Source organism: Symphalangus syndactylus, chromosome 11, assembly GCF_028878055.3.
Source record: "Symphalangus syndactylus isolate Jambi chromosome 11, NHGRI_mSymSyn1-v2.1_pri, whole genome shotgun sequence".
Classification (NCBI taxonomy): domain Eukaryota; kingdom Metazoa; phylum Chordata; class Mammalia; order Primates; family Hylobatidae; genus Symphalangus; species Symphalangus syndactylus.
Window position 1 is genome coordinate 60,511,838 of NC_072433.2, and position 17,060 is coordinate 60,528,897.

Here is a 17,060-nt window from a genome sequence, read left to right on the forward strand (position 1 = left end):
TGGTGTCAAAAGGAATTCACCTTATTTCTTTTGTCTTTTTTTTTTTTTTTTAAAGACATAGTCTCACTATGTTGCCCAGGCGGTTCTCAAATTCCTGGCCTTAAGCAATCCCCCCTCCTTGGCCTCCCAAAGTTTGTTGGGATTACAGGCCTCAGCCACCGCACTCAGCCAACTTATTCCAACATTATGCTTATTTTATTTTTATTTACTTATTTATTTTTATTTTTTTGAGATGGCGTTTTGCTCTTATTGCCCAGGCTGGAGTGCTGGCATGATCTCAGCTCACTGCAACCTCTGCTTCCCGGGTTCAAGCAATTCTCCTGCCTCGCCTCCCAAGTAGCTGGGATCGCAGGTGCCTGCCACCATGCCCAGCTAATTTTTGTATTTTTAGTAGGATGGGATTTCACCATGTTGGTCATGCTGGTCTCGAACTCCTGACCTTGTGATCCACCCACCTCGGCCTCCCAAAGTGCTGGGATTACGGGTGTGAACCACCGCACCTGGCCATTATGCTTGTTTTAAATAAGAAGACGTGTGTCTAAAATTTATAACTATAATAAACGTATGGGGCAAAAAACCATGAAGAATGCCAAATTGTATGTAATGAAAGATTAGTCTCCTTTTCACCTAAGACCCGCAGTTTCACCTCTGCAAAGGCAAACACTATTACCAGCTTCCAGTGTGTACTCCAGATTTTAATGTGCATACACATTCTCTTTTAGCAATACATCTGGAAGATTGTTTCACATCACTTTTTTTTTTTTTTTTTTTTGAGATGGTGTTTCACTCTGTTGCCCAGGCTGGAGTGCAGTGGCGCGATCTCAGCTCACTGAGATCACTGCAACCTCCGTCTCCCTGGTTCAAGCGGTTCTTCTGCCTCAGTCTCCCAAGTAGCTGGGATTACAGGCACCCGCAAACACGCCTGACTAATTTTTGTATTTTTGGTAGAGACCAGGTTTCACTATGTTGGTCAGGCTAGTCTCTAACTCCTGACCTCAGGTGATCCACCCGTCTGGGCTTCCCAAAGTGCTGGGATTACAGGTATGAGCCACCGGGCCTGGCCTCGCATCACTTTATAGAGAGCTACTGTTTTCTTTTTAATGGCTGCCTCCCAGCCTTTTATGTAGCTGTTCCAACACTTACAGTACTTAGTTCCTTTCTGATGGACATTTTAAATAGTTCCAATTGCTTGTTCTCACAGTGCTGAATATCCTTGTTCTAACACGTTGTGCCCAATGCAGAGATAACCACTGGGTCAATTCCTGCAGGTGAAATGGCAGATTCATAGGGTATGTGCATCTTCAGTGTTGACATGTGTGCTGAACCGCCCTCAGAGTTAGGCCAAGAGCTTGCACCAATTTGCACCCTGACCACTGGCCTAGGCCATTCACTCCCTGGGCTCCCTCATCTGAGGCTGGGCCATGGTGTGAGTTAGGCCAAGAACTTGCACCAATTTGTACCCTCACCAGCTGAATTTGAAAGTCCTGGTTTTCCCGCATCTTCATCAACACTGAGTGTTACTTGACAACCTGACGGGTGGAAAACAATCATTGTGGGTTTTTTTTTTGGAGTGCAGTTGAGAATCTTCTCATCTGTGTGAATTCAATGTATACTTCTTTTCTTGTGATCAACAAAATTATAGCCATTGCTCTTTAACTTTTTGGATGGGGTATTTAGTCTTTGATTTGCAAGAACACATTTCTATTTCTCCTGAGACAGGATCTTGCTCTGTTGCCCAAGTTGGTGTGCAGTGGTGCAATCATAGCTTGCTGCAGCCTCCAACTCCCGGGCACAAGCCTTCTTCCTGCCTCAGCCTCCCAAGTAGCTGGGACTTGTGCCATTATCCCTGGCTAGTCATTCTTTTTTATAGAGATGGGGTCTCACTATATTGCCCAGGCTGGTCTCAAACTCCTGGCCTCAAGCAAGCAATCCTCCCACCTTGGCCTTCCAAAGTGCTGGGATTACAGGCATGAGTCACTGTGCTCAGCCTGCAAGAACCCTATCCATAAAATAATTCTTGGTCATAACAGTGGCAAATATTTTAACTTGTTTGGAATGCCTGAGTTTATGTGGGTTTTTTTTTTTTTTTGGTCATGCAGAACATATTAACTTTTATGTAGTCAGACCCAGCAATCTTGAAGGCCTTTTATTATTTTTATTTTTAAAATAGAGACAGGGTCTCACTATGCTGCCCAGGCCGGTGTCAAGCTCCTGGCCTCAAGCAATCCTCTCGCCTCAGCCTCCCTGAGTGCTGGAATTACATACGTGAGCCACCACGCCCTGTCCTTCTGACTCTTAATCAGTGCTTCAAAGAGGATGTGTGGAGGGGCGTGCTTCTTGATTTGAAGTCATCTGCAGGATATGACTGTCCCCAACCTGAGCTTGACCTGGGGCCTCCTTAATAGTCCTCTTGTAGAGTTGAGACCATTCCCTACTGCCTAGGACTTGTGCCTTGACACATGCTCTCACGGGGGCCAAGAGAGAAGGCCCACAGGCACAGAGGAGCCTCTAAAAACAGGCTCTTCATAAGGTGGCTGTGATGGTTAATACTGGGTGTCAACTGGATTGAAGGATGCAAAGTATTGATCCTGGGTGTGTCTGTGAGAGTGTTGCCAAAGGAGATTAACATTTGAGTCAGTGGGCTGGGAAAGGCAGACCCACTCTTAATCTGAGTGGGCACCAGCTAATCAGCTGCCAACGCAGCTAGAATATAAAGCAGGTAGAAAAATGTGAAAAGCCTAGATGGGCCTAGCCTCCTAGGCTACATCTTTCTCCCATGCTGGACCCTTCCTGCTCTCAAACATCGGACTCCAAGTTCTTCTGTTTTGGGACTTGGACTGGCTTCCTTGCTCCTCAGTTTGCAGACAGCCTATTGTGGGACCTTGTGATCATGTGAGTTAATACTTAACAAACTCCCCTTTAGCTATCTATCTGTCTATCAATCTGTCTATCTATCTATCTATCTATCTATCATCTATCTATCATCTATCTATCTATCCATCCATCCTATGAGTTCTGTCCCTCTAGAGAACCCTAACTAATACAGTTATAGTGGGGTGGGAGCAGGTCTTCAGCTGTCAGGGGCAGTCCTCACTAGAAAGCAGCTCCTCTAATAGTCAAGTTTGCCCCAGGCCCTCAAGTGGGGGCAGACTGGAAGCTGTAAGTATAGGATGGTGAGCAAATTTGGAAGAATAATAGTTCTAGGAAATCCACCAGCTCCCTTAGCAACTTTTCTATCTGAAAAAAAAAAATGGCTTCTTCCAAGCTCCAGGACCGAGAGGGACATGCCTTTATCTTATGATATACCCTCCAGATTATGTCTTTGCTGAGGACAGAACTCTGCACCATCCACCCTCCCTTCTAGTGCAAGTCAGACACAGGTGGCTGGAGGAGATCTCATTTGAAGTTTTATGCTAGGCCAGTGATTCTCACACTTGACTGTCCATCAGAATCACTAAGAGAGCTTATTAAAATACAGATTGTGGCCAGGCATGGTGATTGACACCTGTAATCCCAGCACTTTGGGAGGCCCAGGGAGCCACCTGGCCAACATGGTGAAACCCCATCTCTACAAAAAATACAAGAATTAGGTGGGTGTGGGGGCAGGCACCTGTAATCCCAGCTACTTGGGATGCTGAGGCAGGAGAATTGCTTGAACCCCAGAGGTGGAGGTTGCAGTGAGCCAAGTTTGTGCCACTGCACTCCAGCCTGGGTGACAGTCAGACTCCGTCTCAAAATAAATAAACAAATAAGATAAGATGAAATAAAATAAAATAAAATACAGATTGCGAGGCTCATTCTGAGAGTCTCTGATGTGGGAAGTCTGGGATGGGTGTGAGAATCTGCGTTTCTGTTTTTTAGAGACAGGGCCTTATTCTGTCACCTAGGCTGGAGTACAATGGCATGATCATGGCTCACTGCAGCCTCAAACCCCTGAGCTCAAGCAACCCTTCTGCCTCAGCCTCCAGAGTAGCTAGGACTACAGGTATGCACCACCACGCCTGTATAATTTTTAAATTTTGTACAGAGATGGAGTCTTGCTATGTTGTTCAGTCTAGTCTTGAACTCCTGGCCTCAATTGATCCTCTCACCTCAGCTTCCTTGAGTGCTAGGATTCCAGGTGGGAGCCACTGCACCCGGCTTGTACTCTGCATGTCTTTCTTTCTTTTTACTTTTTTAGAGACAGAGTCTTGCTCTGTCACCCAGGCTGGAGTGTAGCCTGATGATCATAGCTCACTGCAGCTTCAAACTCCTGGGCTCAAGCAATCCTTCCACTTCAGCCTTGTGAGTAGCTGGGACTACAGGCATGCGCCACCACACCTGACTGAGAATCTGTCATTTCTTCCTATCTTTTCAATGAATTCATTATTTTTTGAGAAACGTTCTCTCTCTGTTGCCCAGGCTGGGATGCAATCAGGTGATCAAAGCTCATTGCAGCCTCAGTGTTCTGGGCACAAGCAATCCTCTCATGTCAGCCTCCCAAGTAGCTGGGACTACTGGCATGTGCCACTATACCCAGCTAATTTTTGACTTTTTTGTAGAGTCTTGCTATGTTGCTTGGGCTGGTCTCAAACTCCTGGGCTCAAGTGGTCTTCCTGCCTCAGCCTTGCGAGCAGTTGGGATTATAGGCAATAGCCACTGCGCCTGGCATTTCCAACAAGCTCAGGTGATGATTATGCTGCTGGTGGGGGGACTACACTTTAAGACCCACTGGTTTAGGTCATTCACTCCCTGGGTTACCCCATCTGAGGCTGGTCCACCATGTGAGTTAGGTCAAGGGGCCTAAAGGAGCACAGGCGGCCAGGCGCGGCGGCTCACGCCTGTAATCCCAGCACTTTGGGAGGCCGAGGTGGGCGGATCACCCGAGGTCAGGAGTTCGAGACCAGCTTGGCCAACATGGTGAAACCTCGACTTTACTAAAAATACAAAAATTAGCTGGGCATGGTGGTGGACTCCTGTAATCCCAGCTACTTGAGAGGCTGAGGCAGGAGCATTGCTTGAACCTGGGAAGTGGAGGTTGCAGTGAGCCGAGATCACACCATTGCACTCCAGCCTGAGTGACAAGAATGAGACTCCGTTCCCTCACCACCCCACAACCGCCAAAAAAAAAAAAAAAAAAAAAAAGAGCACAGGCTTCATGCCAGTCAAAATAACGGCAGCAATTGCTGTGTGCTAGATTCTATGCTAGGAACTGTGCAATGCATACACTCTGTCATCGAACCCTCCCAGTACACCTGTGGAGTGGGTTTTTTTAGTACTAGTTCCACTTTACAGTGAGAAAACTGAGGCTCAGCAAGGGCTCAGGGGCTTTGAATCAGACAGATTTGGTGTCCAACTCCAGCTGTACCACTGACCCACTGCAAGATTTTGGGCAAGTGGTTTACTCTTCTTGAGCCTCAGTCTAACTCATCTGTAGAACAGAGATCACAAAACGTGACTCCCACGGCACTATGATGACTACAGGGGTGATGATTACAAGAGAACCTGCACACAGTAGTTACTCAAGAAATGCTCATCCCTATTCCTGTCTCACGCCCCATCACAGCCTCAAGTTCCTTTTCTCACTCTCCAGATACGTCTTCCTATCTTTCCTCCTACTCACCCTACTACAAAGTGACAACAGACTACATCACTTCTTAAACATACTTCCTTTGGTCATGCCTCTAGGCTTTTGTAAAGGCTGTTTCTCTGTGTGGAATGCTTTTCTCACTCCACTGCTCCAGAACTCCTATTCATCCTTTAAAACCCACCTTAAAAAGCCCTTCTCTTTGAACCTTTCCTTTAAGTGTTCCCTTCTTGTCTTTGGCCAGAAAAGGTATTGCAGCATCTTACTTGAAGAAGGGGCTCAAAGAGTTACTTTCCTTCCTTCCTCCCTCCCTTACCTATGTTCCTACCACACTTTATAAGGAGTATAATTGGAGTATAAATCCACTGTTACAGGGGCCAGGCAGGCAGGTAACACCACCATTATCAGCATCAGCATCAGCAATGGTTAGACAGTGTTTACTTGAGTCAGGCACTGTGCTAAGGGGTTCATGTGTGTTGACTCATTTAATGCCCAACATAACTGTTTGAGGCAAGTGCTATTTATTATGCCTGTTTTACACATAAGGAAATGGAGTCACAAAAATGCTAAACAATTTGCCTGAAACATAGGTTTCTTTTTTTTTTTGACAGAGTTTCGCTCTTGTCTCCCAGGCTGCAGTGCAATGATGCAATCTCGGCTCATCGCAATCTCCGCCTTCTGGGTTCAAGCGATTCTCCCACCTCAACTTCCCAAGTAGCTGGGACTACAGGATTCTCCCACCTCAACTTCCCAAGTAGCTGGGACTACAGGCACCCACCACCATGCCCAGCTAATTTCTGTATTTTTAGTAGAGATGGAGTTTCACCACGCTGGCCAGGCTGGTCTTGAACTCCTGAACTCAGGTGATCACCCGCCTCAGCCTCCCAAAGTGTTGGGATTACAGGTGTGAGCCACTGCGCCTGGCATGAAACTTGTAATTAATCCACTGCATAGCTGGGAGATAGAGATTGGCTGTAGAGTCTGTGGTGTTACCTTTTATATTAGCTGCTCTTTATGAATGAGGGGTGGGCCAGGTAGGGACTGTCATGCCCTGCAGGGTGCCTGCTCCGTGTAAGGGGGCAGCTGAATGTCTGGCCCGGAGTTGCCAGCTTTTCTTTTCTTTCTTTCTTTTCCTTTTTTGAGGCAGGGTCTCACTCTGTTGCCCAAGCTGGAGTACAACTGTGTGATCACAGCTCACTGTAGTCTCAACCTCCTGGGCTCAGGGGAGCCTCTCACCTCAGCTTCCCCTGTAGCTGGGACTGTAGGTACATGCCACCACACCCAGGTTATATATATATATATATATATATATATATATATATCTTTATATATATATATATAACCTTTATATATATATCTTTATATATATATATAAAACCTTTATATATATATCTTTATATATATATATAAAACCTTTATATATATATATCTTTATATATATATATTTGGTAGAGAGGGTTTTTGCCATGTTGCTCAGGCTGATATTGATCTCCTAAGCTCAAGCAACTCGCTGGTCTCAATCTCCTAAGCTCAAACAACCCACCCTCCTTGGTCTCCCAAAGTGCTGGGATTATAGGTGTGAGCCACCATGCCTGGCCATTGCCAGCTTTACTGATATCTCAAGAGGATCCAGAAATATGGAGTCTTACATGAACTGATTTTTAAAATCTTGGGAATAATCTAAAAATTTAAAAGTCCACAGGCCTTCTTTGTGACTTTTGCTGTCTCCTGTATTCCAAAGGGGAGCACCTCAGCTCACTTCGTTTCTGTGTCTTAACCCAGGACCAGGCACACCTTAGGCCTTTTGTAAGTAACATGACACTTCTGGACTCCACAGTAAGCTGGGCTTGGCTCTCAACAAGCAGAAATCTCTTCTTTGGCTCAGGACTCAGTGCAAAGGACCCTCTGGTCTGTACTTGAGGGTGTGGATGAAGTCACAAACAGTGGCTCTAGGCATCACCCCTGTGCCCCTCCACCGCCCCAGGGCCATCTCCAGGTCTCCCCTGTTCAGGAAAAGACTTCCTGCTTACTGATGCTGATGAGTCCCTAAGTGTTTTGTTTACATCACCCCACTAATCCACCTAACAGTTTGGGGAGGGTGCCATTATTATCATGCCCATTTTACAGATGTGAAAACTATGGCTCAGGGAGGGGAAGGGAATTGCCTGAACTAGGAAGGGGTGAAGGTGGGATTATAATGTAGTGTTTCTGATTCTAGCTTTTCATCAACCCAGATCATGGGTTCCACCAAACTTTTAAGGGTCCCGTCAGTCTACAGCAAACACACTCTCTTAATGCCACAGCCTGGACCTACAGTTTGTGGTCCACAAACAGGACCCTGGACAGTCCAATCTGCCAGTCTGTGGTTCTCAACTCCTTCTGTCTGCTATTGGAGGGTGAGTTTGGCTTTGGAGGGCATCTAGAGAGAATCCCTGGAGGTGGCCCTGATGGAACCTCTGCCCACTGGGGCATGGCCAGGCAGAACTAGTGGCCTGGCTGAGTCCCAGCCTTAGGGACCAGCAGAGACTGCAGCTAGAGAAAGTGTGGTGTTTGTCCTTGGCCATAGACAGAATAGAGGTGTGTGCACACACCTGTGTATGTGTATGCATGCATGTACACATGCTTGTGTGTATGCCTCATGTATGTGTGTCCGTGTGTGCTTGTGCATGAACATGCATATGTACACATATGTGTGCATGTGTGTGTATGTGTGTGTGTGCGTGCATGCATGGGTCTGTATGTGAGCAGTGGAAAAGAGAGGACCTCATCCCCTAAATTCAGATCCTGTGAAGTTAGTTTAGGATAAAGAACATGAAATTGAACTTAACCCAGAGATAACAATTTATAGAAGACTCTGAAATAAAAACCAACCTGAAAATTTTTGTCACCTAAATTCCCATCGGTAGACATTACCCATGGTGGGAATCCATGCAGCAATTTAAATAAATAAGCTGGGTTTATATGCAGCAGCATGGATAACTGGAGATGAGAGGGCTCAAGTTGCAGAATGACATAGGTGGGTTGTACCATTTCTACTTCTAGTTCTATTTTTTTGAAACAGAGTCTTGCTCTTTCACTCAGGCTAGAGTGCAATGGTGCCATCTCAGCTCACTGCAACCTCCACCTCCCAGGTTCAAGCGATCCACCTGCGTCAGCCTCCTGAGTAGCTGGGATTACAGGCACATGCCACCATGCCCGGCTAATTTTTTTTTTTTTTTTTTTGTAGAGATGGGGTTTCACCATGTAGGTTGGGCTGGTCTCAAACTCCTGACCTCAAGTGATCCGCCCTCCTCAGCATCCCAAGGGTTGTATCATTTCTATTGAATATCCACCTACAACATTACTACATTACTAAGTATTTTACATATTTTCTATGACTCTGTATATATGACTGTGTAGGTGGGGGAAAGGGTCTAGAAGGAAACGCTCCAAATTAAAGGTGGTTACCTTTGGGGAGCTGGGAGGGCAGGGGTGGAAGATTACAGAGGAAGAAGAATGGATCCCTGTGTTCTGCATGGAATTAAACAGTTCAATGGGTAGGCAGGTTGGGTCACTCACGGATGCTGGGATCTGAGACAGGGATGCTCAGGTCTCTGGGAGCTTTCAGACCCATCCACCTGGCTTTGTGAGAGCTGGGCTGCCAGGGACCAAAGCCAGTCTTGGTTGTTCTGCCCCCACTCCCTGGTGGAGGTGAGTGGGAAGATGTGCCTTTTGTGGACTGGAGCTCTCTGCTGCTTCCTCCCTAAACTCTGTGCCTCATTTTCCCCCTCCAACGCTAGAGTGAGAATGTCCCTGTACTATATCCCAGACCCTTTCCCTCCACAGCACACCTAAGTCATATGACATTGTCTAGACATCAACTTAGCACTTCAGAATCCTCAGCGCCGACAACTGCAGGGCGTTCGGATCTAGCCTCCTCCACCGCATCACCCCAAATGAAACCCACGTTCCCCGGACGCCACTGACAGCCCACGAGGTAGACTCCAGGGTCGGACTGCCTGGGTTCAAATCTGAGCTCAGCAACTTGTTCCTGGGACCTAGGGAAGCTGCCCCACCCTCTGACTCTCAGTTTACACCTCTGCAAAATGGGGACAGCAAGAGAACCACCCCACAGGGATGCCCTGTGAGCGAAGTTAGGTGGTTTGAGCAAGGCTCTCTGCTGCGCTGTGCCCAGCACATAGAAAGCGCTCTCGAGTTTCATTGTTGTCACCTCTTGAACAAACTCTCTCCCCGCCCACTCCGTGCCAGGACTGTGCCGCCGTCTCTGAGGTCCCAGACACTCCGGAGACCCTCGTCCCGTCCCGCCTTCCGCACCCAGGGGGCTTTTCCCAGCCTCCAGCTCTCCCCTCGCCCCCAACCGGTTCAGTCCCCAGGCCGGGTCCCGGGCGCCTCAGACAGGCACCCAAGCGCCCTCCCGTGGGAAACTGAGGCCGGGACAGGAGCGCGCGGGCCGGGGTTGGGCAGGAGAAGGCGCTGCGCGCAGGGACTCCGGGCAGCGCGCGGGAGACCGGGCGCGAGCCAGGGGTCGCCGTCATACCTGCTCGGACGGCGGAGCGGGGACACGGAGGATGCGCGCTGTCGGCGGTGGCGGAGGCGGCGGGGCGCGCCAAGCTGGCGGCGGCGGCCGAGTGGTGGTGACACTGGGACACCCGGCGATCGCGGCTAGACCGACTGGGAGGGAGCAGGCTCAGGGGCGGGGAAGCACGGGGAGCGCCCGCGGGTGGAGCTTACTGGGCGCTACCGGCCTGGCCACACGCACGGTCCCGGCTCCCCCGGCCACTTCCCTCGCCTCCCAATAAGCTCCAGCCCCCACACGCCAGGTGCAGGGACACTGGACGCCCCCCGCACGCACACGCTCCGCATTCTCCCTCGGCCCCTCGGGACACCAGCAATACCCACATGCGCCACGAATATGTCCACAGACCCTTCATCCGAGTGTCCCCCACGTCCCCTCAGTATACATCACATGCCACATATATGAACACTCCATCCCACCCCACGAGTGTACTTGTCCCGTTCACCTCGGCGAAGCATCGCGCTCACCTGTACAGGCGCGCCCCCATCACGTCCACACCCCTGCAGACACAGTGTCCTCTGGGCAAGTTGGTGATTTTAGGGGGACATATGCAGCCACTTTTTCCAGGAACGTTCTTCCCTCCGCCTCTTTCACCTCCACCAAGGTGGAGACCTCCCAGATCTCAATCATCCCCGATAGGTCCGATCTTTGTATTAGAAATTCAAACAGCCCACCCCGAGGTTGGGACCTCTGGCCCCTTCTAGAGTGCCCGCTAGACCTGTGCTCCAGCCTCAGGGCACTGGCGGGCCTTGCGCATTTCCTGGAATCTTCTCTTCCTTTTCTTTTCTCTTCTCATCAAGTCAAGGCTTCAGGACTATCATTTCAGCCACTTTCTTGCCAATATCCTTAACACTTCGTTGCCTGTATATTTCTCCATAGATTGGCCTAATGCAGTCATTCTCAAAATTTTTGGTCTTAGGAATCTTTTTCTTTCTTTCTTTCTTTCTTTCTTTCTTTCTTTCTTTCTTTCTTTCTTTCTTTCTTTCTTCTCTTTCTTTCTTTTCTTTTCTTTTCTTTCTTTCTTTCTTTTTCTTTCTTTCTTTCTCTTTCTTTTCTTTTCTTTTCTTTCTTTCTTTCTTTCTTTCTTTCTTTCTTTCTTTTCTTTCTTTCTTTCTTTCTTTCTTTCTTTCTTTCTTTCTTTCTTTCTTTCTTTCTTTTTCTTTTCTTTCTTTCTTTCCTCTCTCTCTCCCTCCCTCCCTCTCTTTCTTCTTCTTTCTTTCTTTCTTTTTTTTGACAAAGTCTCACTCTGTTGCCCAGGCTGGAGTGCAGTGGTGTGATCTCAGCTCACTGCAACCTCCGCCTCCCGGAATCAAGCGATTCTCCTGCCTCAGCCTCCCTAGTAGCTGGGATTACAGGCATGCGCCACCATGCCCGGCTAATTTGTTTGTATTTTTTGTAGAGTTGGAGTTTCTTCATGTTGGCCAGGCTGGTCTGGAACTCCTGGATTCAAGTGATCCACCTGCCTCGGGCTCCCAAAGTGTTGGGATTACAGGTGTGAGCCACTATGCCCGGCCAGGAAACTTCTGTACTTTTAAAAATTATAGAATACCTGAGACTTTTTGTTTATGTGGGATACACACACACACACACACATAAACATGTGTGTTTTTAACACATATATGTTATTTTGTTTATATAATGATATTTTCCTTATGAGAAATTAAAACTGATACCTAAAAATATTTATTAATGCATTACACTGTAACTAATAAACCCACTACTTGTTGACATAAATAAAAGGCTTTCTATGATTTTTTCTTTTTTTGGTAAAGGGAGACAGGGTCTCGATTTGTTGCCCAGGCTAGAGCGCAGTGGTGTGATTATAGCCCCCTGCAGCCTCAAACTCTTGGGCTCAAGCCATCTTCCTGCCTTAATTGGGACTACAAGGTGCATGCCACTTCTTCTGGCTAATTAAAAAAAGTTTTTTTTTTCTGGAGACAGAGTCTTGCTGTGTTACCCAGGCGAGTCTCAAATACCTGGCCTCAAGCAATCTTCCCACTTCAGCCTTCCAAAGAGCTGAGATAACAGATGTGAGCCATCACGCCTGGCTGAAAAATATATATAAAAAAAAAAATCAGTGGGAAGGGCACTGTTTAGCATTTTTGCAAATCTCTTTAATGCTTGGCTTAATAAGAGATAGCTGGATTCTCATATTCAGTTGGCTGCAATCTGTTGTTTTAGTTGAAGTGAATGAAGTAAATTCAGCTTCATATAACTTGACCCACCATTGCTTTTTTTTTTTTGAGTCTTTTTTTTTTTTTTTTTTATACTTTAAGTTCTGGGATACATGTGCAGAACGTGCAGGTTTGTTACACAGGTATACGTGAGCCATGGTGGTTTGCTGCACCCATCAACCCATCATCTACATTAGGTATTTCTCCTAATGCTCTCCCTTCCCTAGCCCTCCACCCCCCCGACAGGCTCAGTGTGTGATGTTCCCCTCCCTGTGTCCATGTGTTCTTATTGTTCAACTCCCACTTACGAGTGAGAACCTGTGGTGTTTGGTTTTCTGTTCCTGTGTTAGTTTGCTGAGAATGATGGCTTCCAGCTTCATCCATGTCCCTGCAAAGGACATGGACTCATACTTTTTTATGGCTGCATAGTATTTCATGGTGTATATGTGCCACATTTTCTTTATACAGTCTATCATTGGCAGGCATTTGGGTTAGTTCCAAGTCTTTGCTATTGTGAATAGTGCCACAATAAACACACATGTGCGTGTGTCTTTATAGCAGCATGATTTATAATCCTTTGGGTATATACCCAGTAATGGGACTGCTGAGTCAAATGGTATTTCTGGTTCTAGAACCTTGAGGAATCACCACACTGTCTTCCACAATGGTTGAACTAATTTACACTCCAACCACCAGTGTAAAAGCGTTCCTATTTCTCCACATCTTCTCCAGCATCTGTTGTTTCCTGACTTTTTAATGATCACCATTCTAACTGGTGTGAGATGGTATCTCATTGTGGTTTTGATTTGCATTTCTGTAATGACCAGTGATGACCTACCATTGCTTTTGCACTGTCAGGGAAAATGTCCACAGGTGAAAAAGGCAAATATCATCTTAGGATTATTATGAAAGTGATTTTGACCTCACAGTTCCTCCTGAAAGGATCTCTGGGACCTCCCAGGGGTCTGTGGACCTCACTTTGAAAACCAATGCTTCCCAGGTGTATTTGGTTGTGACCATATAAAATTGTTGATATTTGACTATTATTGACCTATGAAAATAGCAATTTCGGCTGGGCAGGGTGGCTAATGCCTGTAATCTTAGCACTTTGGGAGGCCAAGGTGGGCGGATTGCCTGCACTCAGGAGTTCGAGACCAGCCTGGGCAATATGGTGAAGCCCCATCTCTACTAAAATACAAAAAATTAGCCAGGCATGGTGGTGCGCACCTGTAGTCCCAGCTTCTCAAGAGGCTGAGGTGGGAGAATCACTTGAACCCAGGAGGCGGAGGTTGCAGTGAGCCAAGATTGTGCCACTGCACTCCAGCCTGGGTGACAGAGTGAGACTCCATCTCAAAAAAAAAAAAAAAAAAAAAAGAAAAAAGAAAATAGCAATTTCATATGGTTCAACCCAATATGTTATTTTTGAAGGTTTTCTTTTGGGGCCCTGTTGGACATTTTTAGAATGAGTCCCCTGTGGAACTGTGCTGTTGTGACCAGCTTTATACAACTGACATCTTCATTCTGTGTCATGATTTCCATTGTTGGAGAATTGGAGTTTTGGGATGTCTGGGAACTCCAGACTGGTTGATGTTAGGCTGGCAAGTTTTAAGGCATGAACGTTTAAGCAACTATGAACAAAGAGTGTTGCGTTCTGTAGTTAACTTGGCCTCCTGAGGAGAAAACCAACTTCTTTCTCCTTTTTGTTAGGGTTTATAGTCTGACACCATTAGACAGCGTCCACATGGACTTTAGCCAGCTGTTTAGAACTGTGGATCGTTTTGAGGTAGGAAGTAGGCAAAACTTGACTCTGGAAAAGTTTGAATACTGGCCAAACACGGAAGAGGCACCAACAGCACCTCTCCATAAAACATGGCTATCAGTGCCATTACAGTTTACCATTGTCATGGCAACTCCTGGAAGTTACCGCCCATTTTCTACTATCTCTGAATAACCTGCCCCCTTAATTAGCATGTCATTAAAAGTGGGTATAAATATGACTGCTAGGCTGCTCTGGCCGTCATGGAGTAGCCTTGCTCTGCAGGAGCAGGGACAGAGCCCTAACACTGCTGCTGCCTCAATAAGGCTGTTTTCTTCCACCACCAGCTAGCTGGCTCTTGAATTCCTTCCTGAGTGAAGCCAAGAACCTGCCCTGCATTAATTTGGTCAAATTTTAAAAAACTCTTTTTATGGATGAAGATTCGTGGGTTAAATTATGGCACAGTCAGATGAATTCATGTCTGAAAGGATTTATGACTGGTTTGGGAGGTCTCTCAGGGCCCTCCCCCAAAAAATGTTCTATTGAATATTTTTGTAGTATTGTGGAAAGACAGTCCTTTTGCTTTCTTTGGGTTAGTGCAATTCTAGGAGATGAGATCAGCCAGTCTAGCCCTAGAAATCCATGAGATGTTAGATGTTGAAGCCATATTTTATAACCACCATCTAACACTTTATAACCACCATCTAACTCAATACTTTGCATAGAAGACAAGGTGAATATTCTTTTTGGGAGTGTGGGAGAGTTGGGGACACTAAATATCCATTCACTCTACTTCAGGTAACTGCACTTGGTTTAGCTCTGGGGTCACCGCTCCTTTTTCACCGCTCGTCTGTATTTTGATCTTAGGGGTGTTGACTTCATTCATTACCACCCCATTCAGGGTGGATATGGCCCAGGCCTATTAATTAGCATTTTGTATTACTCTTGGGATAGTAATTTGTTCATATGTGGGACATGACCCAAGTCAGATTACTATGGTTGGTGAAACTCTATACAAGGACTCTTTCATTGAGCTCTCAGGGAGTTTCGCTGGCTTGGGAGTGGTTCAGATGGGGAGCTATATTTTGGAAGAGGCTATATAATAATGGATTCCACCCAGAAAGATGACAAAGAGAAACTAGGTCCCACTATCATTGTTTGACCCAACCAAAAACATACCAGAAGTTAGCCCTACCTCCTGCACATTTCAGATGCATAAGACTATAAATTTCCTTTTTGCTAAGCCATCTTGAGGTATCTGTTGCTTGCAACCAAAAGACTCCTGGCCGATTCTGGTGAAAATTGTATCCAAATTGCAAAAGAAGGAAGAGAGCAGGAACAGCTAATACATCCATTTGCAGAATCTTGACAGACTGGAATGTCTGGCTCTAAACTGAGAATGTAAATAACAACAAGCACAAATGTCAAGTCCAACAGTGAGTGAGGCTCAGATAGGCAACTGCCTGCCTAAGTCCTGAAAGGGAAGCCATGGCTTGAGGCACATGCGGCCCCCTGAGACAGAGGGTTAAGGAAACTCTCAGAGATGCAGTGCCACCTACAGGTCCGGAGGCCCCCAGGCACTGGGTCTCTGGCTGGGTTGGTGGAATCCTTATTCCATTGATCAAAGGCAGATCCCTGATCTTCAATCTCTTTTTTTTTTTTTTTTTTTTTTTTTTTTTTTTTTTTTTGAGACGGAGTCTTGCTCTGTGGCCAGGCTGGAGTGCAGTGGTGAGATCTTGGCTCACTGCAACCTCTGCCTCCTGGGTTAAAGTGATTCCGCTGCCTCAGCCTCCTGAGTTGCTGGGACTACAGGCGCGCCTCACCACGCCCAGCTAATTTTTTGTATTTTAGCAGAGACAGGGTTTCACTATATTGGCCAGGATGGTCTCAATCTCCTGACCCCGTGATCTGCCCGCCTTGGCCTCCCAAAGGGCTGGGATTACAGGCGTGAGGCACTGTGCCGGTCCCCTGATCTTCAGTCTCATTGCCCCAGGCCACAGCAAGCTCCGGGTGCTTCCCTGCCTGTGGCCAAAACAGGCCAGCTGACACGATCCATGTCCTTTTTGTTATCCCTCTTTCTGTCTCCAATATTCCCCAGCCCTTTAAATTTTTGTTCTCATTTCACAGACCTGGAGGTGTCAAGGAACCTGCCCAAACAGACACAAAGCCCAAAGAACAAGACCAAAGTCTATGTTCTGAAATGTTTTGCTAAACTGCAGAGTTGCAAACTGACAGCCCTCGAGTGGGGTGGGTAGGGGACCAGAGAGATCCAGCTTTTGTTAACCTGGTACATTTTAGATTTTCAAACCAATGTTTAAAAATCAGAAAATAACATACAAAGGCCAATTTCCCGATTTTCTGGAAAATAAGCAGTCAGGAGACTTGGTGAGATGAGAGGCTCCTATTCCTGCTTGGCTTGGATGGCCTCAGTTCTCTGGATCCCCGTGGTGCCCCCACCTCCCTGAGTCCCATACCCAGCCTGGGCCTCTTGTTTCTGCCCCAAGTGGAACTGAGTGTGGGGCCTCTACTCCTGGTATGTCTGGGTCACCTCAGCCTGACTTCTCCCTCAGCCTGGCCAGTTGGCCACAAAAACCTCCAGCCACTACCAAGCTTGGCAGTTTTTTCACATTGTTCCCAGAAATCCAACCACAGAGCCCCAGATCACACAGGGTGCAGCCAGCCTGACGCTCAGGACTCACCTGGCAGCTCAGAGCACATACTTTTCCATTTTTCTCTTCCTGCTCGCTCAGACTAAAAATTTAATCAGCTCCTAGGGCCTTGACCTGGGGAAGAGGAGGATCTGGGAACAAACTCTGATTTTGCCATGGAGGTTTTCAATTGCATCTGGAAACCCTGAGAAAGTTCAGGTTGAGGCTTGGAGACTTTAAAAGGCTCTAACACTGTACTACGCTAAGAACTTCCTAAACGTGTAGGGGTGAAATGAATGATAATATATATTCTGTCATTTTCAAACTGCTGAATTCTCTG

General features: G+C 46.8%; 1 protein-coding gene across 2 annotated transcripts in view; it reads right to left on the minus strand.

The window, feature by feature from the left end:
• SCNN1B (sodium channel epithelial 1 subunit beta) overlaps positions 1–10,239 on the minus strand; it is an 86,644-nt gene extending 76,405 nt beyond the window's left edge. For both annotated transcript variants that reach the window (XM_055232752.1, XM_055232751.1), the window contains exon 1: positions 10,104–10,239. The gene's annotated coding sequence lies outside the window, so the exon portion shown is untranslated. The remainder of the gene's footprint in view (positions 1–10,103) is intronic.
• Between the last annotated feature and the right edge of the window lie 6,821 nt (positions 10,240–17,060).